Below are 27,544 nucleotides of genomic sequence, written 5' to 3'. Positions count from 1 at the left end.
AACAGAAAAATATATAGAAATCCATAGTTATTAATGATATTTTTTTCTCTATTTGAAAGCTTGTGTTTCTTATGTATTCCCACATAAATTGGACCAAAATCTTATCAGTAGTTTTGAAATTATCGTTAGTAATGCATTAGAAGTTAGTTTTTCGTGACATGTACATGGTATTTTTATTATATCGAACACGGTTTGGTAGAATACCGAACTGATGCTGGCAACCCTGGTAAACAGTAAGGGCGCACGCGGGTCAACTGGCAATAAACAGCCTAAAGTGGCTGTTTTATGAAGTTGCGGTGTACAATCAACTTAATAGGTATCGTTTATATGTGGCACATACAAGTCGGACGTCCTCGATGGTCTAGTAGTATAGCACACTGCTTCATTTGAAGTCGTTGCGGGTTCAAATTTCGCGCAATACAAACATTTACATTCTTGAGTACATGATATGTACATGTTTGTATAAATTTGGTAATTTTATGAACATATATTGTTATAGAAAATATATTTGTCTAACAATTCTCTAATAATCGTAGCATATGCTCTGCTTAATTTAGGACTTGGTGCTGTCTGAATTCTTCAGGATTACTTATTATTAATATTATTTATAGATTGTATTTGCTTAATGCTGTAATGATTTCTTTCTTTAATTCTCATTTAAAAGATATTGCTATTATGTCTTTATGTCCGTATGCATACTTTGATCATATATACATAATCAGCGTGGCCAAAACATACATCGCATCGCATCATCCGCCGACTCTATTATTTGTATTTAGCATCGCGTACAATCTGACTTTTTAAATTTGTAATCGGATCCTAATATTGCTTAACCTTTCTCAAATATTGTACTATTAAATGAAGAAAGGTGTTCTTCAAATCCGATTATTAGATATGCGTGGGTTCAAACATTATGTACTCACCATTGTGTTCTCTTATTAACAAAGATAAATAGTCATACACATTCTTTATTTGCATGAAGGTAGTTAGATGGTTCTAATATAACTGGAATGCTGCATTTTTTAAGGAGTGAAATATTAATGTATCAGTCAATAACTGAATATCTTTTATCGTTAAGAATTTTATAATATATTTATATACATAACATTATAGTGTAATAAAGAACTTTGTTAGACAATAACAAATTCAGTTAATAATATTTATTGCACAAAATCTTATCTTAATAAGAATAATAAGCCTCAGTGATTTTATGCGAAGCGACCAGCGTTCAGTTGTTTTATTTAGTTCGTTGTGGTTATTACGAAGAAATTTATGAAATTTAAGCTTTTTTTAATAAGAAGCTGTACCCAGTAGCACATTGCGTGCGGTCACGTGTCACTTTATCTGATTGACTTACTTTTCAATTAATCGAGAACCTCGTTTAACTATACAGTTAACAGCAGTTTTGTGGTTAACTGTATAGTTAAATGCGCGGTGCGTAGTAATTTTTAAACCACTAGAATAGCATCGCCTATAACATTCTACATATATGTATGTATTACTATTTCAAAAGACTTATGTTAGTTAAATTTTTTTCGAGTTCTATTCATTGGCATTTAGGAGAAATAAGGTGCCAAACCACGTATCCTTTTAGTTTCGCTTCCGTATCCTTTCCAAACTAAACTCAACTTTTCCTTAAGATGTTTCATCGGAGTTCGATAATTTTGATAACGAAGATGATGGATGGATGAGATGACCACGCTTATATTATAATCTGTTGGTATTATTTAGTAATCTGTGTTTGTTAAGAATCTATTACCCGAACTTACAAAGTAAACCGTCATAGTGCGCCAAAGTTTGGGACTTTGTCCGTTGTGTTAAAAGGTATAAATTCTTATAATACGCACAATTACTAAAAACCTGAGACAGATACAAATCCTCTTATCTGCAGTGTTATCGTTCTGAACGGTTCTCACACCGCTGACGATGAATCGCTCCCATTAGCGGGCTAGAACATCGTACAAGAAAACTATAAGGTTAACTATGCCCAAAAGTAGTAGTAGATATGCCATACAATTTGTATGGAACGACCTGCGGCTGCAGTTTACCAGCTTGCAGATCTAGATAACGCCACCGTTGCGGCAGCGAGACGGTGCGATTTTATCGCGCCCCGCAATATATACCCGTGCTGTGTGGTACAGCGTATGCGTCGATTGATGGACCAATAAAAACAATGCGGATTAAGGTATTGTATGATCAGGACGTACAAGCATGTAGGTACATATTTAAATGCAACCTTTCATTTCAAAGAATATTCCATGTTGTGTCAAATCTTCAGAGATGTGTTTTTCACATTGCGTCGATTGATGGACCTATAAAGACAATGCGCATTAAGGTGTTGTGTGATCAGGATGTACAAGCAAGTAGGTACATATTTAGATGCAACGGTTTATTTCAAAGAGTAGGTATTCCATGTTTAATCAAATCTTCAGAGATGTTCATTTTTTCTGATTTTTTTATGTCGCTTCATATGGGTCAGAAGTTAGTCGATTAGTCGTAGATGATACGTGTATGATAAATTTGTATATCTTAATAATATATGACTAACTTTTTAATGACAAAAATACTACTAACAACCCAAATTAATTTGAAGTCGTCTCGCAGATATATGTAGATATCCCATATGACATTATACTGTACTATAGACGTAAGTGAATTTATTTGCTTTAGGCACAAAATATTTTTAATAAATTACACTAATTTTAGTTTTCCCTTAAATCCAGGCCAGGTATGCTTTTAAATATACTCAAAAAAAGATTACATTAACTGGTATTGATTAATGGGATAAGTGTTTTTATGATATAGGAGTGTTTATATTTGATAATTGTTGACATTCTTATATTGTATAATTACTACTATTAATATATAATTATTATTGTGCATTGTCAGACATCAATAATAAATGATGACATTATAGATATTATTTTTACTTTGTAATATATTTAAAACTTTTAAAACTTGCAGCATTGGAGTAATTAAACAGTTGCCAATAATAGTATTACCTGGACATATTACATTCATCTGTTTACTGCGAATAAATTCATTTAATTTCAACAACATTGAATTATACAGAAAACATTAGGTTTAAAATACGAACTAGGCCTTTAGACCTAAGTACATAATATATTAGTTTTAGTAGCACTTGTATCCGTTTGTGAAAATAGTCTATAAAATAGTAGGTAAGAAAATCATTTGACAGTAGATAAGAGATAATATAAGACACTAAAATCGACTCGAAACTCGTGGGTGTCAGAGGTGAAGTGCGTAAAATATTAGAACCGGACAACACGGTGCAACAATGTCGATATAAAATTAAATAGCTGCTGTATTTATGGAATATACAAGTATACAATTCCGTAAATACAGTAGGTACACATAGTAGTCTATGTGCATTTTGTATCACAGCATACGCGTATATGTATAGTAAATTTTAGTTTACGCCACTAATAATGTCGCCATTTGCTTGTATCTGTGTCTTTCTATTTGTCCTCCAACCCAAAAAGAGGGATTGTCATAATTAAAAAGTATTTTAATGTTTTAGTACAGTTTTCTATGAATAATTTGACAGATTTAAATGGTTCCCATTTGGGAAAACTCAAAACTGTAAAATAGTTCGTAGTACAAAATTATACTAATTTTAATTTAATCATAAATTTAATCTGTTCATAATGTTATTGTAATTCAAAAACGTAATCAGAAATAAATTAATTTGATATTTTATATGAAAATAGATTAGATCAGCTATATTTTATCTCAAAAAAAGTAGACATAGTTGAAGACAACAATTAGTTTTAAATGTGAATTGTTAGGAAATATTTTTTATTACATATTTATTTTTTATTATTATTATTTTTTATTACATATTACATAATTATTACATATATTACATAATTAATCCCTCAGACTAACTAGGCGTTCCGTAGACAAAGTTCCTATAGTTCCCAATGCGGTCGTAGTTTGGTGGCTTAACTATCAACACTATACTTCCAATCAATTGTATATCCTAACTCTCTTCAGTGCTTCGTTCAGAATCAAAATTTAAAACACGTGTCGCAATATGGGTGTATACTCAATAACAGTTGGAATATGATCACCAATAGAGAGGATTGCTTCCAGTAGTGGTAGTCAGGTTTCCGCAGTGAATATTTGTGTTCTCACGCAAGCTCGTGGCAGCAGAATTACACAAAATAATATAAATCAATTAAGTAATGAAATGGACTTCCGCAAAATAACACCTAATTCGATAAAATATGTAAAGTTCCCAAAGACAAAAATATGTCAATAACTAAACATTGCCAATTAAACCCGATGTCAATCAGTTAAACAGCGCGTTGATGTCAAATGTCAAACCAGGCATGACGTAACACTGTAACTTGTGTGACAAACTGACAACGTTATGTCACATTTAGTTAAAGCGTTAAATCGATACTGAAGGTCGTTGTGTCTTTAAATAACAATTAATTTGTATTGTATGAGTTTTTTTTGTTTTGAACATGTTTTACTATATCACATTGGGCACATGTATAACATAGTACGTATATATCACATGTAAATAAGTATTTTGAATCGTAGAATCAATTTGTATTGTATTTGTTTCCGCCAAGATATGTTCGAGAAAACGACAAGTTTGTTTTCTTATAAAAATTGTCCACATAAAACTCTGAAACTGAATGTTTTAATAATGTTTAGTAGATTTTCAGTTTTCTGCAGAGGCGACATTACTTCGACAACAGGAGATAATTCTGAGCATTAAAGCCATAGTAAACAGCTAATATGTATATTACAGAGTATATAATATTTACACTTATGAATAAAACGTGGTTCTTTCAGGCTGACTAATAATATATAGTTGTATTGTAATAAAATATTGTTACAACAAGTTTGTTTTGTAAAGTTGTCTATAATAACAAATGGGACAGATGCCCACGTATTTTTAATGTATATGTACGTATGCACAATTTTATCATGAAACTTTGTGATCTCATTTCTGTCAGTGGACAGTGCGAGTTGTTCATGCAGCAAGGTTTAATTTTAGCTATAAATCATGGCCAGCCTTTCCCCGAACTCGCGGAGGCGGTCGCGACCGGTTCAACTCCCGCGCAGCCTCATTTAAACTGTAGCACATTCCAATGCCGACAGTGTTTATAGTCGAGGCTTGAGTTTTAATATATTTTTTTATGTAATTAATAATGGCAAACAAGCTGGCGACCCACATGATGGTAAGCGGTAACGATCGGTAACCATAGGTAGACATGAACGGAAACTACACACATCACATTATCATGTGACACACTCATGCGATGCCATTCCAGAAACTAAGGTGACATGCCCTTTTTTCTCTTTATATGGGAGCATCATAGCACACTAATAAATCAAATACTGTCCTATATTGAATATAAAAAGTCGAGAGAACAGCGACTCTGTTAATTCATATTTTTTATTTATCAGAAATATATTTTTGTTCCAAGTATTTTTAATTAGTGGATCTTATTTCAAACATTTATTTTATTTAGCAAATATATATTACAATATATTCTATACAATTTTATACTATTTCCTGAAAACTTTACACACTAAGAGACAGTTTTTCCAGATATTTCATGATTTTATTATATTTAAAAATGTAACTTAAATTATGTTAGATATAACCTAATCCTAATCTATATTAGGACATCTATATGAAAACAAAATAAAAATAACAATGTTTAATATCGGAATAAGAATATTAGATAATTATTTTTTTTATTATCCACAATATTTTTAAAGAACGGTAATTGTTAAGACATGATTTCATTACTCGTAATGTATGAATCTGAACTTTGTATGCAAGGTAATTTTTTCTAGTATCAAATTGAGACCGAGACTATAGTTAATGCAACGCGTAAGTGCAGTCCCTCTTTTATATCTCGCCGACTTCGCGCTACAGACATACACTGTCATATTTCCTATATGTATTATCAATAAACATTGTAATTATACCAATGTTCAATAAAAAAGCGAGCATATAACGTTACATATGAATTCCGGTCGTCGTAATACCCTTTCACGGGGATAATTCGAATTAGTCCTGCGATTGTATAACACTAAGTGACTTTTGGTGTTCCACAAATAAATAAATTGGTAATTAAAAAGTATACAGCACCTACTGTGAATTAAATATTTTTATTTCAATAGAGTGTAATACAAAAAACATTTTTTTCCCATGCCAGTTATTTTTTGTGACTTGAACGCAACGCATTTTGATTTTCACGGGGTGAAATTGATTGATGAAATTAAAAGGTATCCCTATTTTAATTTCAACAATCAATATATACAAACCTTAACACAACAACATACAAAAAACTTTCAATATTTTTCTCTCTCTCTCTCTAGCATCCATCGTGCTTAATTCCTGTTAAATTCGCCACATAAAACGAGCTAACAGACCTTACTCTTCTCATCCTTTACGGTGCCTCGCCAGTGTATACCATTTATGCAAGCACCATTCATTTTCATCCATTAAAAGATACATGCATATACATTGTACACTGTGCGAAGTTGAGTGGGCAGCTACTGATACAAAAGAGAGCAATCTGATAGTCACACCTCGGACGAAGCAACTGCACTACCAGTACGATCGACATCTTATCGATATGCTCGTAGAATTAAATCGGCATTCATTATACCAGCTCCTGTTAATTAGTGGAACGAGCTGTCCTGTTTTCTTTTTAATTTATCAATTCCAATTAACCTTGATAATTAAGATCAAAAATTATTTTTATAAATTATAGCAATAGCATAAGAGATGATTGCATATGTAATGGAATAGAATAATAGCCGTTATTTTGAAATTATTAGTTTATTTTGATATGATTACAGTTATTTTGATCAAATTATTAGATGTTGTTAAATAAGTATTTTGTGCCATATATAGCAAGAAAATTCTTAAAGTACAAACAAAAAAAGAAAACTGAGCTACAATCTTTATAATAACTAATGTTTCTAATGATGTTTTCCAATTAAGTTAGATTAGTCTGACTGAAAATGGAAAATGTCAACAGAAAAAATCCAAATACATCAGAAGTATAATGATATTACGAGAACAGAATAAGTTTTATTCATTCTTAAGCTTAAGACTACAATGTTTTTTTTTTATATTATCGTATGCCTTCATGAAACGTCTGCATTGGTTTCACTTTGCATCCGTTAACGTAGACTGAAGATTATTTTCTTATTATGTTATGTATGTTCTTTTGTATTCTTTTTAATTTAAATATAACGGTGCACATCATAGAGTACATGCAAAACGGTTGAAAAGTTTTATTTAATAAATAATGGTCAGTTTTATATTTTATAACAAAGCTATCGTTATAGCAATTTAATTATATCTTCAGATTTATTTTTCTATGATTATGTTTGCACCGCCATCTGTTTCTCCGCTATCTATGTTAAGTCTGCCAAATATACCGTTTTTTACTGCGTGCATTAGAGATATATAAATAAATAAATTTACAGAAATAACTACAAATATAATCTACAATTTTCTTTTTCACAATTCACCTGAGCAAAGTGTTCAATTTGAAGAATTTGCGGTTTCAGTTTTGAAGTTTTACAAAGCTTTTCCAAAACAAAAGACAAAGCTCCCATAAAACATATAAGGAGTCATATATTCTACTTTGTATCTACAATATAGACTGTTTATCAAAGAAAACAATGGGTTTTCCATTTAGGTCGTCGCATTCTACTTTCTGACACAAAACCACCCCGGAAGCAAAACATTTGCTATTCTCTTCAATTATATGTATATGGACTGAGTTCGGGTATCAATATTGTTACCGATATTTAATTGTATCTGTTTAGATCAGATAATTTAATTATTTAAGTTATTATAAATTAGTAGAAATTTACTACCTTCTCACCTTACCTTATAAATACGTTTGTCACCAATTCACGACTGAGAAACCTTAACAAAATTTTTAGTGAATATAAATTGAATATTACAAGTCAAGGACGGACGCAGCATTATAATAGAACTTATGTATGTATCAAAAATAGCAATTGAAATCAGGGGTCTCAGTCTCGACTCATTCATACACGCCAGTCCCGGATATCCGAGACCAATCGTGGTATGTACATACTTCCACTATTCGCATTATAACGCGGTTACAAATATCATAATGATGATAGCTACCACCTCATTTAATTAATTAATTACTTATTAGTTGTATTTATATGAATTTGCTAGGTCTAAGATATAATTTATCTTAATAAACATTCACAATAATGGTACGTAAGCATCTTTAAGAGACTCTCAGTTAAGTTTAATGTAAATGTAAGGTTTAAGAACTGTAAACTAGATACTTTATATTGCGGTGTCCAACAGTCCTCGTAATTTCGACAAACCATCGCTTTGTCGACAGTGCAATCGGCTCGCCCACTTGCTTACTCACTGGCTTGTCTAGTGATGGTTGAAAAACAACGATGTTTAACTAAAAATGTCGATGCTTTACATCGATGTCAAGATTTCCATGATAATGAAACATTAACAAAAAAATAATTACTAAATATGGACTTCAAACAAGATTATTTAAAAAAAGGTAATTCGAAAAGCAAAATGATTAGAAACCGCATAAGATTTGATATATAATGAGTTGAAAGAAAGATCATTCAATACGTCGATGTTTTCTGGAACGGATATTTATAATACATCGATATTCGATATCAACACGTTTTTCTAATATCGATCACCCCTAAGCTTGTCGACTGACACTCCATTGCAGTCAAGTATTGATAAGTGATAAAATTGTGATGTGTTTGAATGTACAAATGTTATATTGCTCTTTATTCGCGATTTGTTATAATTTAGCAGTATATGCACAAAGTACCTAGGAAAGCAGATTTTTTGTAAGCTATATTTCGGTTGTAGGGTGCGATATGGCAGTGTGAAATTACAGTGTACGACGGCTTAATAATAACACAGATAATAGTACATAATAATAATATAAATTTATTTAACAAATATGATTGACATTAACATGTATTATAAATAACATAGACTAAATTATATATATATTGGTAGCATGGACATACATACACACCATGCTGGTGTTGTTATGTATACGTATAAGTACACATACACATAGCCATTCTGACATAATAAAACAATTAAAAAACAATATGATACAATAAATTATGTACTAAAAAGACTCGCTTCACTCCGTATCGCTGCAGTCGAAGCCACGGCACTGATCCGATCGGACGGAATCTATAACATCTTAGTCTTCCCGAATGGCAACGCATTAATGAGTTATTTATTTATTTATATAACTTCAATGCACAAAATACCAAGGTAAAATTACATATGGTGGACTTAACGCATTACGGCATTTTCTACCAGTCAACCACAGGTTGTGCAGAGAAACTGTAGGCGGTGCAAATGTAAACAGTAAATGATACTATGACATCTCTCATGATAACAAGACGACAACAGGTTGGCAGTCAAATTCTTTGCCATTACAGGTATATAAAAATGCTGTAAATATTTATTTTATGTCTACTGCTAATGTTATTTACAGGATATTATATATAATACTATGCAGTATACTGCATAGTAACAGTATCTCGATATAATTATCAGATTACCCATCTTTAGCACAGCCTCGCTGAAAGTTACTCCGCTTAGTTGATCGAAAGCGGTCAAAGAATGCATTAGAGATACGTCTAATAAATGATATTATGTTGTAGTAAATGGAGGAGTGTGTAAGATTATATCTCAGTAAGAAATACTTGTAATACCATGGTAGGAGTACGGTAGCGATGCCGTATCGTGACTCGTGACATGGTGCAATGTAAAACAAAGTAATTCCGGTTCGAAATGAACTTTCAACCAGTACGTCGGTGTATTAAATGCGTATCCAGTTCATCAGATAGTAAAGCAATCTACAATACAATAATTATATTTCACACATACTCTTATTTGCACCAATTACAGAACATAATTACTAATAAAGAAATACTATAAATAATATTTTTTTTAATAGTAATTGTATTATATTATGACGACCTCGGTGGTCTAGCGGTCTAGCACACCGCTTTACGTCCGATGCTTGCAGGTTCGATTCGTCCCACGGCACAAACATTTGTATTTATGAGTGTGATTGTTTGTTTGGGTCTGGGTGTTTTCTATGTATAATATATATGTACTTACGGAAAAAAAATATCTATGTACTTGTATCAGTTATGTAGTACCCGAAACACAAGCTTTACATATGTATATAATAGTACAGCCTATATCTCCCTTAGTACTTGAATAAAATTACCATATTGTAATAGCCATTTTTGTCATTCGTACATCCGATGTTGTACTATATTACTTATGAATATAATAAATATGCAGATGATAAGTAGTAAAATAATATCTGGTGTCCGTAGAGTAATTCTTAGCAGTAAATATATCTACACACTGCGGTTATTTATACAGTGATTCTGATCACAATTTAATTTCTCTGGAGTATGGCTGTAATTTAATTTCTGTACAGTCAGCTCTGCGAAGCGGGAAATTATGCCGGTGGTATATACCACTGTCCAATGATAGGTCTTAAATATGCCATGTTTGACAGAACGGCGTTTATTGCAGGACATCCGCGGTGGATGGCATTAAACACAGATATTCTAGGCTTCCGTAAGCGTTGTGCTCCAGTGTAATGGGCCCTTTCCTTGTACGCGTGTAGCGGGAATGTAGAAAAATCCGGCAGCCATTTTATTGTCTTAATATTTTTGAATACATTTTATGTATTTTATTTATATATAAAGGCGGAGAAGTCCTTTATAAGAAGTCGAAGAAATCACAAACTTCGTTTAAAATCTAATTCGTGAAATTTAGAATCACTCCAATCACACAATATAAACACTTGTATTCATAAGTATGATTGTTTGTATATGTACCAAATATGTACCAATAATGTTTCATCTATGTTAAGTATGTATTTATATAAAAAAACTATGTGTTTGTATCAGTTATCTAAGACCCATAACACAAGCTTTGCTTAGCTTCAGTCTTGATGGCTGGCGCTAGATATGTGTGTGTGTGTGCTCTGTAAATTTAAGAAAACCAGCCTAAACGCAAATAAAAACAAAATTTAAATGTTCAAACTTTCTATTTTTTTTATATGACTGCAACACAAACCACCGTTTACTTATCGGTTCCGTGGTTTCTATAAATTATAAAGAATAGTTATAGAATATAGATCTGAATAGATAATGTTTAGGCTTATAAATTTTCTTATGGAAACCTCAGCTCGATGTAATCAATTGCCATTCAAATTCTCTATGGGAAATCCATAAATATACGTAAATAATAGACATTATATTAACAAGTCACTGATCTTAATGAATTTAAGTTCTTAAAAACAACTTTTAAAAGATGTGAAAATTTGTTTGTTCTTTCTATTCTAAACCATTGTAAACAATTACAAAACAAACCTTTTTGATTTATGTTAAACATAAATAATTTGGTAGTTACTTAATATCTTCATTTAATACAAAATCAAATTATAATAACTTATCGACTATTCACAAAGATGTCAATATCTGTATAGCTTTAGGCTTCATAACATAATTATTGCTAACATAAATTAAAAATAAAAACACTCTGGCGGCGACCCACACAGAAGTGAGATTAGATTTTATAATGGTCAGCCTCAGTTCACCGCTCTCGGGTCAATTGCAAGAAAACAAATTCAGTGCTACCCTCGCACGCCCACTTTAGCACATTACCATCTACTTTCGCATTTATCTGGATTACCATCTATTGCGGATAACGCTGCGATCGAGTTGCAATCCAAACAAATTAAAAAGTCAAGTAATTTTCTCTATCTGAATGGAATTGATGAACATTTTGCGCTGGCAAGGTATACTCTAGATACAAGCGCTTTTACAGCTCTGCCGTTTTAAAATGGCAGTTGTTATTGAGTCTGTGGAAAGGGATCTTGCCGATAGCGTACACTCCAATTGCGGCGGGGCTGGTTATCTTATAATGAGAGTGCTGTTGGGTGATCGGTGATGCCAGATTAGAAGGTTTACCCCAAAATTGGGGGATTTCTTAGCGATAGGGAAATTTGGGATGAAGAAATGTTCATACATTGGCGATTGGGAATTGTGGCGGAAGAAATTTGAGTTATGGAGAAGTGGGGGTTATTAACAAGTCTTAATAGGGGACTAAGAAAATAAGAAGATAACTATCTAAGCTTGTACTAAAGTACGGTATATTGTCATGGTTCCAAAAAAGGCAGAAAATCCCCACATAAAGTTCTGTATTCTTCCTAAAATTATTTTTTTAAATGGTCACAATGAATACAGAACTTTATGTGGAGATTTTCTTCAAGAACCGAATTTTAGGTATTATTCATTTTACTAAATCAATGCCGTTATCTGACAACACTGTGGGCGATGACCATTTACATCGAACCACTTTCATAGATGTTTTGTTGTTTGGAGGTGTGGATTTATGCTGGTAGCTATTGTAAACATGCTACTTTACTGTTAGCGGTTGCCATTTTCGATTCCATTTCGTATTACTGAACATTAGAACAACTACTTCGCTACTATCTTTATCTACCTTCTAACATATGCAATGGATAATGATTATGTTAATGTTACAAGATAAATTATCTTAGAAAGCGGGAAGAATGGTTTTTAATTTAATTTTTACATGTGGCTTTGAAATTTATGTCGTTGTTAGCTATTAGATATCGTGCGTGCCGTTGTAAAATATACATAATATTACGTTTAGATATAATTTAATTTAGACTATTCGAAATTCAATGAAGTTCCAAATTAGTGGAGCATAATTTTTATAATTTATACAATAATGCATTACATGAAATTGATTATAGCTAATATTAACTGATATCTTTGGTCTAGAGAACATATTATAAATATTTTGATAGCGCAGAAGCACGTTGAACTCTTTTATATACGAAGATGCAAATATATATATATATAGTCATATTTATTTTAGATATAATTCGATAATAACTAAATTCTATTACAATAATTTTTCAGGCTTTAAGTTATATGGTAGAGTGTACATTAGGTTTCCTTGGATTATAATATTTTTTGTTTTGCGTTAATATAATTGACTGAGTTATTAATTATTTGAAATACATGATATCTTTGTTACAGTTAAAGGTTATTACAGCAATATATAAATTAACAAATCACATCATTAACCAGTTATATATATTTCTAGTTTTAAATCATTTGATGACCACGGTGGTCTAGCAGATTAGCTCACTGCTTTACTTTTGGTGGTCGTGGGTTCGTTTCCTCGCAGTATAATTGATAATAAATAAATAAATATTGATCCGGATATTTTCTATGAATAATTTACATAAAAATCTAAGTACTTGTATCAGTTGTCTAGGGCCCCTAACACAAGCGTTGCTTGGCTTGGGGCTAGATGACGCGGTGTGAATTGTCCAGGATTATTATTATTATTAATTTATTAATACATTAAGCATATGGAATAAATTATTATTAAATTTTCAGGTATGTATGTATGTCACGCAGTCATCATTCATGCAGGAGGAGGAGGAGGAATTATGAGAAGAAGAGTTACTCGTCGTGTTTGCAATACTCAAGATTATCAAGGTAAGTGATTTTTGTTTTAAATATTGATATGTAATTAAACTAAACCTTTTCACAATTAAATTTACAGTTTACAACTTTTAGTTTAGTTTTTAACTTTGTTTATACTGGTACAGTATAAAAACAAATGTTCATAAAGTTACCTTGCATTATAAAATTACCAATTTCTGTCTTTCAAACGACTATTTACTGTATGCTATATTACATACATATGCATGAGTTGACAAAATTAAAATTCTGTACAACAGTAAAGGCTTACATAGACTTTTCTGTTGTATAGAATATTAGTTAATAGCCAAGGCCAAACCAATGGCTTAATGGAATATTCATGCAACCGAACGACTTGCAGTAAGAAGCACAGTACCTGTCAGGCAGAAACTAGTCTTCAGCTGATCCATAAGTCCTTCTGCGAGATAAGTGTGCTTGCTCTCTGCACTCGTTCGCATTTGCTTAATAAAGTAGTACTGGTCTGCAATGCAACAGTATTAGATTAGTTTGAATATAAAAACAAGAACTATTGTGGAAATGTCTATATATAATTTTGACCTTTATATTAAATACTAACTTAGAAATCTGAATAACACTGTGCTCATATACAACATATGACTAAGTAATCGTTTACCTGACATAGTATGCATTATATAGTTTGATATCCACGTATATTTCAACGGAGAGACAGCTAGAAATGTAAATTGACATATGTGTATATTTGTTTTGGTGTCGGCCAGATTTTTACGACTTTCTACATACAGCTATATATTTTTTATTCAGGAGGATCGGGTCACGTTCTTAGTCCTGTGGCACTGCAACCTACCTAGATCTATTGTGCTCGCCTTTTTTCAGAGTACGCTACCTAGATCCATCAGGGACAAGAATTGAAGGTTGATATTCTTAGAAACCGTGGTTTTTTTCTTCTCTGGTTAGAATGTATTCTTTGCTAAGGATATATTTCGTTTATGCATGAGTAGGCTACAACCATATGGGATGTTTTTGTAGCCCATTGTTTACGATTAGGCCGTGATGCGCATACTTATTATATGTGTAGCTACATATAAGTATTACATATACCATCTTATCTATAGTCTCTTATAGTCATTTGCACGTCAATCGATGGCACCGATATCTGGTACACAATTAGTGTTGCACTATCGATAATTACTATCAGCTAGCGCTCATCGTCTTGTTTACGGCGGCTACGGGCCCTTGTCCGGTGATAATTGGGAGGTAATTACTCGTTATGACTCTGAACCGCGAGGCAATTTCACGCTGCTCTGGCAAAATTGAAATATGGCTGATTTGGGTTTCCGTTGGGTTCACCTGCAATCCTATTATATTGTGCTTACTAGGATATTTAAAGGATCTTATGGACTATACTTTGCTATTCATAGCACAAAATAAGAAATTCAGTTGAATATATTGCCAGTTCTTCTCAATTGAATCTGTATATTGAACTGGATGGTATGGAAAAAGTAGGACTACAAAAAATTTTACGCTCATGAGCGGTTACAATGTTCGACATGAATAAATGAATTTTGATTTGATTTGATTTGAAATCATTCTATCTAAGTGAGCGTCGTAGCTTACAGCGTTTAACTACTGAACTACATCCAACACCAACTCATTAAGAGTTCAAATATGGCAAACACTAAGAAAAAATCTTTTCTGGGCCAATTTATATTTCTGACTGTCTGGTACAGGAAACACATATTTCATACAAACAAAATTAATGTAAAGGATGGCTGTAATCTTGCACATCACCTTAAATATAGCAAAATGTGAGTGTGTCAAGTTTTGCATACCCACATTTTGTTATATTATGCTACAATGCTTCTGACCAAACCGTCCGATGACTGTCGTAACAGTATGTATTTTTTTATTAATTATATACAACTAATAACGACCCCGGTGGTACAGCGGTTTCGCATTCTTTCCTTCTGATGGCTAAAAATTCGAATCCGTCACATTTGGATTCATGATTGTTTGAATTGATCTGGGTGTTTTCTGTGTATTGTTTTCAAAAAATGTATTTAACTATTTCTAACAATTGGTTACTACCTACAGTATAATTTCTGTTTAAACAACGGTGTGTGAGTTATTCTGAGTTATTTTTATTATTATCGGCTGATTAGATTATTATTTTATATTATTTGTTACTTACTTACTTCGATTTTTTTAAAGTACATTTCGACGTCTTTCGGGGTTGCTTATACATATATTTAACGCTTTTGAGTATTATTTTTTTTAATATTATTACGCAATTTAGATTATTATGAATAAATATATTAACAATATTTTATAATTAGACACAAGAATTTTAATTAAAATTACTGTGAGTTATAACATTTCATTGTGCGCAACATTTTGTAATAACAGATTAAGTTATTTGATTTGTGCAATACTAAGACTATTATAATCTTGGACGGTGACCAAGTATACTGATTATGTGTATTATGCAATAATTTCAAAAATGCTCTTGACATATATCCTGACAATGATATGTCTCTAGGCTATGGCATTTTCTTATAACCAGAGGAATATAAACACACCTGAATCGATATCGATAGATGTTACAATTTGCCTAACAGTGACACCGAGGCAGACCTTATCCGTCTGGCCCAGAACCACCGCTGGCCGGCCGGGTGAGTTGACAACATGCAGTGTCACCCATCTTTATTTGGAGGATTAGATTTACCAATATGCATATACAATTATATAAATCTTACAGTACTACTAATTTCACAGTTTTCATTACATTGTGCAATGTAAGAATTCATAATGTAACAATACACATTATGAATTCTTACACTGCATATACAATTATATGAAATCTTATTTTAACACTATTTTCAAAGTTCACTATTTGTTATAGTCCAGGTTTTGTTTAATTTCACAGTTCACTTTTTGTCATAATTCGGCAATTTTTTTTTTCATTTCCCTATCCCCTTTTTTTTTTTTTTTTCTTTTCCCTTTTTATTATACTTTTAGCGAGCATCCTCAGGTCAATTCACACATCGCCATTTAGACCCAAGTTAAGCTATATAAAGCTTGTGTTATGGATACTAGATAACTCATACTAATACATAGACATATATTTTTTTCGTAAATACATACATATAATACATAGAAAACACCCAGACCGATACAAACAATCATACTGATGCATAGACATATAATTGTCTCTTTTAATATTAATATATTTAAGGTTTATTTTTTCTATTCGGTAATCAGAAATATTAAATAAAATTCTTTATATATCAACTTACAGTCTCTACAGTTACCATTAAAATTACCATTGAACTGCGTGAAATGTAACTACTGACCATTCTACTTTTACATCAACAAGGTCTCAAGTTTTCGATAACAATGCGTTTGGACCTAGAGTTTCCACTGAACCATAAAAAACCTATCAAGTGCAATTAATACGACGATTGAGTTTATGGAACCCAGTACTCGTAAACAAATTTTTGTACTGAAATTAGAATTTCAATAATGAGACATAAAGTAATAATATATCTTAATAATAAATTGTCACACAAATTTGTTATTTATATTTTATTTAATTAAGCTTAAAATGTTTAAGAATACCAGATGTTATTCTACAAATTATGTTTTTAATTTTAATTCATTTTTCTTTTATTTTGCTGCTCTACTTCAATAGATCTGTGTGTCTGCGTTCACCATAATGTCGACAATTGACAGTTCCTCTGACTACACTTGGTTTGGGATAGTAGTCATGATATTATGTATGAATATTTATTTATTACTAACTGATCTGAGAAAAACTGACAACAAAATTAAAAAAAATTCAAATTGAATTTGAATTTTTTTTAATTTTGTGGTCAGTTTTTTGTCGACTGTCTGCGTTCACCATAATGTCGACAATTGACAGTTCCTCTGACTACACTTAGTTTGGGATAGTAGTCATGATATTATGTATGAATATTTATTTATTACTAGCTGATCTGGCAAATTTCAAAAAAATTTCGTAAAAATCGGTCAAGCATTTTCGAAGCATGGTAACTAACATTGTGACGGTGAATTTAATATATAAGACATAAAGGTACGCTAAAAGACAAGGTGAACAGACCAAGACCGTGTATGGGATAATGCTTTCTCGCTTCAGCTGCTACTGTTTTCGTATAATCTGATTGAGAGCGAGCCACTATCCTTGGGGTTGAGATAAAATCAGGGAAAGTTGAACGGAACAATTTATAATTAAATCAGCGTTTACAAAGCAGGCTATAATAACGCCCAATAAATGTTGTTTTCATAAGGAATTTTCTTGTTATTTGCCATTCAATTACATAAATAATTAATATTGGCGAATATTATCAATCATCATTACTCTCAATTTACGGTTTTACATTCGGAAAGTAGTAGGTATCATTTTGAAGTCAGGTAGAACAGAAAAATTCTTCCTTTTATTCCTATTAGTCTTTTTTTGCGGACAACTATTAGTCTCTTAATTGGAAAGTATTATTATGTGATATAATAAAAGCAAAATTGTATTCATCAAGTGGCTTTTACACATTTGTTTTTCACTTTTCACAACTAAACGGCTGACCGGAGCGCAATGAAATTTGGTATGATTTTATATATGAAGCGCGGGTAAAGGCAAATGTGTATACCTATGTACTCGTTGTTAATGTTTAAATAGATAATAATCAGTGAAACAATAGTGTTTGCATTCAACGCCAATAGATGGCGATGTAACAAAATTGAAACGCGCTAATGTTTTGTTTTATTGATTTCTCATATGTTATTTGTAATATTTTTGTATCTGTACCTGTATTTGAAACCGACCAATAAACCTTATATACACGAGTGTAGTGTTTTGGTTTATAGTATCCTTAGGACCTTGTGGTTTTAACACTCGTATATATGACTGTATGTTTGCTTGTCATCTTTTTACGACTATTGAAGGGATCTTAATAAAATTTGACATGAAGGTTAATTGACAAAAGTGGGAACTTAAGATATTTTTAAATAAAAAAAACAGCAGAAGTCGCAGTTTACATCTAGTATAATATGTATATAAATCTGTAAGATATATATGCGTTTTTTTTTGTAAGCAATATTATTGTTACCTGCTGCAATTAAATTAATAATCAAGAGGTTCATGAGTTATTCAAGTACTTATAAACATTTATTAGTCTCGACATGAACTTTGCCCGGAAAATATATTGTATAATTAAAAATATCACGTTTTGTAATCGAACCCGTTATACTAGTGAAGTAGTTGAGAAAATTCATAATAGTATCGGCTGTCCGCTCGTGCCGAAGTATCGTAGGATTAAAAGCACATTTATAACTTGACTAAAGCTGGTCGATAAAATGACGCTTTGTTAATTATGTGTTAAATTTCATATTCATAACTACATAATAATAATTTGTCTCTTTATTTAGATAAGTTGTTTACAAAGTAGTAAAGGTTAATTTACATTGACAACTAGAACTGTATCTAGTTGTCAATGTAAATTAACCTTTACTACTTTGTAAACAACTTATCTAAATAAAGGGACAAATTTAGCCAAATTTTATTTAGTTTAGCCTGAATACGCAAAGCTACTAACTTCTTCCAATCGACTCTTTATCTGGCGATTCGGAACCATTACTGTCCTGGAAGCACTAAATAAATTTTATCCTCCCAGTGCTTTTTACTTCAGTACTCACATGACCAGACTCACATATGCCAAAGATTTTGTATACACATTATGTAAGATTTTTTTTATAATTTCTAGATTACTTATTGTTTATAAATAACCTTGAAATAAAAAATGTTAGGCGATCTGATATTTCAAATTTATTATATCTCATAAAAAGTAAATCAAGGGAAGCATCGCGTTACGATATAACGTATGGAGATTAAAACTCTCTATAAGATATAATAAAGTGAAACTATAAGAGATCATAAACAATACCAGCAGCATTTTAAACACCGCCAGTAAACACGGCCTGCGCACGCGCCGCTCCCGCCATCTTGTTTTATCTAGTGCCGTTGATCGCGGAAAAGCGCGCCAACCTTCAACGACCTTCGCTCTCCGACCGCTCTAACCGACCCGAAACGACTAAACGCCAAGCCATATTCAACCCTATTAGTTTCTTAGTCATTAAAAACAAAGATCATATTCCATTGTGTACATTTACGTTACTTGAGCTTATGTTAACATAAGTCTAACGTCGCATGTATTTGTGCTCTACAAACAAACAGCTTAAATTATAATACTGAACCTATAAATCTATCAATACAAGTATATATTTAATGCAATACTCTGTCACATTTATCGATATTATATTGTTGTGACATTGCTTTATGTGTGCGTTGATAAGTAGATATTCAAATTATATAGGTTATTACAAAGTACGAACAAGTTGTTGTTAGTTTTGTTAATAGGAAGTAATTGATAGAACTGATTGTAACATAACGGAAAATGTTATTTCTACTTATACTTATACATCTTTTTAAAATAGATGACTATAAAAATTATAATACTGAAAAAAGAATTACCCTTTGAGAAATAGCACTTTCCTTATGAGAATAAAAGCATTTCTTTCAGACTGAAGTCGTATCATGCAGGAATTGGCCTTCAGCTGTTCCGTAAGTCCTTCCGTGGGTAGTTATTTACATTTTTATATAGCACAATTGTGATATAATTTGGGATGCAAAAGTTTACATCTTTGAATTCTGAATAAATACAAATTATAATATCAGCAATCAATCGGTAGATATATAAAACAGAATTTAAGAATAAGTCATAAAAATATTTTCCTCTTTTTCTCGCTAGATTTTAATTAGGCAAATATAAAATTATATTATTTTATATTATTATTTATATACATTCTACTCAATAAAAAAAGAACAACATTGGCGTTTGGTTACGCGGCAATAACATATTATAACAATGAATGTGAATTAATTAATAATTATGTTTAAGGATATAATTCAATGGCACTCGATTTATCCTGATTATTCCGTAAAACATTTGGCTTGAAAACCGATTGAAAACCTGGATTGAACTATTTATTCTAATTTTTAGATAATTTTAAGCTATCTTATATTATTCAATAACACAAATAAAATACAATATTATTATACAATTTTAAATTTGACGCGTCATAATTTATACGTACAATTAGGAAAAATCATGAGAAATTTTTACTTTTAATTTTAACTTTATTGATTTTGTTCGAGCAACTTTCAATAGATAATACGACTGCTCATAAAATATTTTGTTTACCATCTACCCGCTCCTCAGCTTACCCGTGATCATGGCGGTTGAAACTCTGTCGAAATATCGGGAACTAATAATAAACAAAACGTGGTGAGTTCCCGTGATTTTTTCTAATTGTACGTATAAATATAATAAAACTAGTTGCAACCCGTAATCTCGTTTACAACCAATAAATCGTTCAGAGGCAACTATACGTATCATCACGACGTTGCATCGGGTGACCGCCGCTACATTTTTCATCGCTGGCGCTTCCTGCTCGGAGATTTATCGTCGCGCAGATAAGGAGCAATCTTTAGCAGTGCCCCAGCGGCTACCTATAAGCGGTGCTCTTGATATGTACACATAAATCAAGATGCAGAGATGTTATTTTATCTGTCATTCTCGTCTGATCTGAATGCGAACTCTGCATTTTTTATTTGACAATTAGTCGAACAATGAGAATTGGGTCCCTACTTAGTTAAACGTACTGGCGAAGTGACCAGTTCTAGAATTTATAATAGAGAAGATGCCGTTATATTTTTATTAAGATTCTACTACGAAATAAGAAATCTGTGGGTTCAGCTGTTACCCGGTTATTTTTTTCTATATATATGAAATTTTCGCAGTCTAATGTAACAATCCATCGTCTAATCTTTCCAGTACTAATCAACTTCAAATAATTTTGATTGAATGTCTCTAATGTTACGTTCTGAAAAAATATAGTCTGAATTTAACATTCGAAATTTGACGGCTTTGCTGATCTAGTAATTTACTATACCACATTACTTTGGAGTATTTAAGTTGAAGAGAGCGCAATTGCAGGATATAAAGGCATATTGCTACTATTTAAAACCAGGCATGCCGTCAGCTTTGCTAAATTTGCCATTGAAATTATCTACAAAACCACGATAGGTGTCCACATCAGGAAGCCGACAGTGGATTGCGTAACGAAATATAATTTTTCCCTTTCCCAAAGCGGTCGGCACCGATATCTGCGCAGAGACTGGACAGGTCGCGGCCTGTAGCGATGCAGATAGCCCAGTTTGCGGGCACAATTGTCGCATCTGCGCCCGCGCACCCATTGTGCTAGTGGGAACACGGCCTTAATTGCGCGCTTGCATAAATTAAAACAAGAATACCATCGGCTATGGCCGAGCGGTGGGTGAGCTACGAAATGCTTTATAGTTATGGTATCCTTATTTTCCCCGGCAGTAGAGTATTGTATAACTCGCCTAAGTAAAAATAGCTTGTAGATACCACCGTTCGTTTTTGCCGCAAAGCAGCAATGCTGTCTATTGCGTTGCAATTCAAAAGGTAAGAAGACAATTCTAGAGTTTGATCGAACTTTAGGCTTCGAATTCAATAAGCTTTGACTTATAATTAGAAATTGATTTGTTTGCTTCGATTTTAATAAATGTTCTCATTGGACTCAAAATTAGAATTGGATTTTTTCAGTTTCGGTAATAAATGAAAAAGAACTAATTTGGCGATACTGTACATCATACATTTCAATTCGAAAATTAAGTTGTAGTAATTTTTTTAATAATTAACAAATTATTGTATCGGAATATATTTTTAATAAATAAAATTTAACATTTTTATAGAGGCAGGCTTAATATCTTATTTTGCTGTACTTTAAAGAGATTACTAATAATACTACTTTCGTAGTTGTTTGTCGAGCTTGTCTATAACTACATTCTCCTTACTGTTGTTTCTTAATTAAAACGCATGTAAATATTTGCGCTCGAAGAGGTTACGATACAGCCTTATTAAGCAGCATGTATAATAAACAAGGTTGTTATTAACTTTTACATATGTATTTTCAGCAGATATAAATCATATATTGATTATATTCCTGCATATTATTGTATTAATATTAATATTTAGAGAGAATCTTGGAATTCTGTAATCATTATGTAATAATAATTGAATGACAAACGTCGCAATACTTGTTCATGCACGGGATTATCATTTAATGTTAGACATAGATACCTATTTAAATGCATAATGTAAATAAACTGGCTTTAAAAAAAAAGAAATTAAAAATGAGTTCCTTGCCAGTTAATTTCAATTGAAACTGTATACAGAACTGGACGGTAGGGGGAAAATGTATAATAATATACAAAAACATAAGCGGCTAAAATGGCACATGAATAAATGATTTTTGATTTGATTTTCATTTATAGCATTACTGTAAAATGATACAAATGTACCTTCACTACTGTTATTCAGGATGGGATAGCCAGAGGCATTCCCAACTAAATGTCGTGGTGAAATCTTAACAAGCCATCTTTTAGCTTGGCATATTTAAATCCGATGTTTCTGACGTCCATAAGCTACCGTTTACCTTCAGATGGGCCATATGCTTCTTGACCACCTCTGTGTTATAAAAAAGCCGAAAAAAGCAAGGTTGAAGTTGAGGCTATTAATCCAATTAATTTAGTTTGTAATTGATGCTTCTATCTACCAGGGAGGTAGCTATAATAATAATCTCAGGACAATTCACACATCGCCATATAGACCCAAGTTAGGCTAGCTAAAGGTTGTATTATGGGTACTAGATAACTGTTACAAATACATAGATATATTTTTTTTCGTAATAAAGGTTTATATTATATACTTTGATCTCTTAGTCATATCTGTTTCAAGTTATATGTTTACAGATATATAGATAATAATATAGTCTTGTGTGATTCATCTGTCGAGATACCACTGCATTATCTATTGCCGCTGTGAACCTATGCGTGTTAGTAATATCTATTTAGACAACATGAAAGGCTCGCCTCTTAACAGAAGCTGAGCTAAGACCGTTTAGATTATAGTGAGGTACTGTTATTTTCTATTAACACGCTTTGTTACTAATCGTTAATTTACAGCGTAATACAATGTTTGTTTACGGGTCGGTTTCGAAACGGTGTTTCTATTTATTACTTTGAGTCATACTAGAACAACATATATCTATGTATTAATTTATATAATTTAGTTATATACGTACATAGATATTATTTAGTCTCTTATATATATAGTGTTATTATCACAGTTTTTCGGCATTACTGCCCTACAACGCTTTCTATTTCTACCTAAAGATTAGCTGTAGTGAACGCTGCTCGCTTTTTGTACATTTGTTACTTTGTAATAAAGAGTAAAAATATGAAAAATACAACGTTTTAAGATCTGCCAAGGTATTCTTTCTATGAAGTCGTCTGCGTGTCATCTATTTCAGCCGACAAGCAGCTTGCTGCGTAAACTTTATTGCGGTTAAAGGGTGAGGCAAGAAATTGCAGGATAATTGGAATGACAGATCTTGGTTCTACAGAATGGCAATGCATTAGCGGGATCGCGGGTGCCAATATACATGAGCAGAACTATGAACTGCTCATGTGTATTGTTGGTTACCACTGACCATCAGGTGCACCGTCCGCTTGATTGTCATTCCAAGTACATAAAAAGAACACTGTTTGGTATAAATATCTAATAGTATTAGTAGTAGCACAGATAACATAATGTAGTAGTATCCCAAGGAACCTGTATGAATTCAAGGAAATAGTAACATATGTGCTAATTTGGAATGTGATTTGCCACTTCTCGTTCACATCCGTAATAGTTAGAAGGATTGCACAGAGCTTTGCCTTTTCTCTGATCTCTGTTTTGTTCCTCGCCTCTTGTCATAAAAGGAATCTTGGAGATGAAAAGGAGTGATGCCACTTTGTGTTCTTACGTATAGTAATCCGCATTAAAACAGTGTTATAAATACGAACAAACGAGACGAGCAATAGAAACCTGAAACAATTGACAGACAACCAAACGTGTTACATAATTGTATCATAACAAAAACATTTGGAGGCGTGGACCAAAGTATAACAATAATCAAACACAATACCTTCAAAACTTGTCAACAATAGGACGAATTGTCTCGGAGAACAAACCAACAAAAGAGCCTCAATCAACTCTCGAATGACTCGTATAGATGATAATCAATCTAGTTTTACATCTGATTAGGTGCAAATTACAATAATAATAGACGAGTCACGACAAATAATTGCGAGCAAGTAGGTTTTATGTACATTTGGTGTATCTTTAAAACTGAGTACTAAATGTCAAATGTTTAGAGTTATATGTCATGTACAGCTGATCGTGAATCTAACATTTTTATACTTAAAGAAGGATTTTCTTTATAACGTCATAAAACACGCTCATTAAATATTGGATTGTAGTTACTATAGTGTGTGACATAAAAGCGAATTACGATTACCACAATGTATAGTTAAGTTGTTACGATATTGAAACTATTGTGACAATGTCTTTGCGTTTACGTCAAGGTGACACGAGATGTTAACTATTGTGTTACTGCTAAACATCCGTGACCTTACGCTGTACAAAGTTCACTAAGTGCAGAAGGTTGATTTTATACACACATGCACAGATGTTATATGAGTGATACGTCTGGGTGGGAAATTCTCGGAAATTTTTTGAACAAATATATCATACATTAATTAGTATACATTACGGAATGACACGAGTCAAAAACTACTAAAAAGGTCAAAGCAGTAATTGGTATGGTTGTAACACCGGATGAATAGATGGATAAATTTAATGTTAACCAAAATATGGAATGAATGTTATTTTATCATACGATTAAATTTTGTGATAATTAAAATATTTACCTATTCACGTTAGTTTCAATAATTATTTAATGAATACAATGACATTTATAAATCTATCCCTACTTTTACTTTGAATGAATTTACCGAATCCATGAATTAAGAAATATTTTTTTAGACCGAGAATATTTAAAATATATTTTACTGATACATTGACTTTCCCATAGTCAGATGTCTGTTTCAACAGTCACCTATCTATGATTATATTTTAATTTACGTAAAAATTATTATGTGAATGTATATTTTTCTCAAATCTAACGGTTCTAATGATTTTTATGATTCTGATCCAATATCTACTTATCCTTGATTTTAATTAACATAATATTATAATTTAGAATCAACGGAAATCCGCCGATGTTCTGCTACACATTGACCGGTCAAGTTAATAAATATAGCTAGTAAACATGTCCACAACAGACATTTAATAGGTTAAAGAGATATTTTATACGATATTATTTTATTGAAACAAGATCTAGGAAACATGATTTTATAGAATAATTTGTCGAACTTCATCTGCGTCACCTTTTCGCGGTTTTTGTAACATTGTTCTCAGTTTCTTATATAAATGGGCTATCCAACACTAAAACGATTGGATTAGAACTTTACTGTTAGCGTTTTAATCCTTATTCCCCTTTTTACCACTGAACTACACGACGAACAGTAGAACTTAAAAAAACGACTTTATAATATTAGATAGTAACAATATTATTATAGTATAGCTTATTTTTTTTTAATGTATATGGTAATAGTGGCGGGCACTAGTGGACGATTATAGAATGAATAGAAAGGCTAATAAGCCCATCGTAGCAAGTTTCCTAGGAATTACCTATGATGGTCCAGGGAGGACCGCGGGAATGTTGACTACTACTCTCTCTCTACGGATCTCTGCTAGCAATGGGACCTCTTGACCTCATTGCTTGATTGACTCAATCCGCTTCCCTTCCCTTCACGAATCATATCCTAGATGGGAAAGTCGGATGCATTGTCGACGTCGTGGTGAACGCAACACCGGACATGTTAACATTTCACTGGATATTATTGAATGTGCCAGAGCGAGGTTACTTTTCTTTGCTCTTATTAATTTGGTTTATAATCGGCGTTTCCGTCATCTGAAAGTCAGATATAAAACGGCAAAAAATTGTTTTTTCTTGTTTGTTGTCGTCCAGATTGGAACTTCCGACACTTCAGTTGAAATTGGGGTAGTATACCACTAGATTACAGCTCTCTCTCATAACTTTACCATATAAATATATATAATAATATACAAAAGATTAATTTCAATAATATAAAGTCAATTGGACAAAATTAATGTAAATAAAGGGAGTGTAACCTGAACAAACTATAAAATGACTTTTCTTTCTTTATTTAATTTATTTCTGTTGAGAAACAACTTGTTTTGTTTATAGACGATTCTTCATTCCCGACATCACAGAATAAAGTAGTATTAAGTAAAGATTTAATTTACAAGATACTGAAATAACAACCCTTGTCCAATTGTATACACCACATTTTAGCTTGCGAGACGTCTAAGGCGTAGGCGCAATGTTAGTAATTAATAAATAATATTAAGTTTAACAGATTTATATGTTGGATTTTTTTTACATTATTTTGCGTATTGTCATATATTATGTATATTATTTAAAGGCGAAGTTTATTACAATATAATGGAGTAAAGAACCGTATTAGGCACATTGGCTGAAATGAAAAAGTTTAATCAATCACATGCAAATTAGTACTGTTCTACTACTCCTTAGTGACATTCATGTCATATATACAACTCAGATGTAATGTAAATAAGGTTACATTATATTACATTATCCACTGAATATCTCCATCACATACATGACCACTTAACATCATCGTGAATAAATAACTCGTATGATTGTTATGTTGTTAAATAAAACAGACATGACAAACATCACAAGCAAAATAAACATCTGAAAAATAATATATTTTTCTTCAACCCTAAAAGAAGTATAAAACTGATAACTGCGGGGGCACAACAGGTAGGCGACACACATGCGCACATGACATGTGACCGCGTGT

At 32.0% G+C, this 27,544-nt stretch overlaps 1 protein-coding gene across 1 annotated transcript in view; it reads left to right on the top strand.

Annotated features, from left to right (window-relative positions):
• Positions 1 to 27,544, top strand: part of LOC131846761 (uncharacterized) — a 268,899-nt gene that overhangs the window by 38,493 nt on the left and 202,862 nt on the right. The gene's annotated exons all lie outside the window — the stretch shown is intronic.

The sequence above is a fragment of the Achroia grisella genome, unplaced genomic scaffold (assembly GCF_030625045.1).
Source record: "Achroia grisella isolate CSIRO2021 unplaced genomic scaffold, CSIRO_AGI_Agris_v1 utg512, whole genome shotgun sequence".
Classification (NCBI taxonomy): Eukaryota; Metazoa; Arthropoda; class Insecta; order Lepidoptera; family Pyralidae; genus Achroia; species Achroia grisella.
This window is presented reverse-complemented; position numbering and strand designations above follow the sequence as displayed.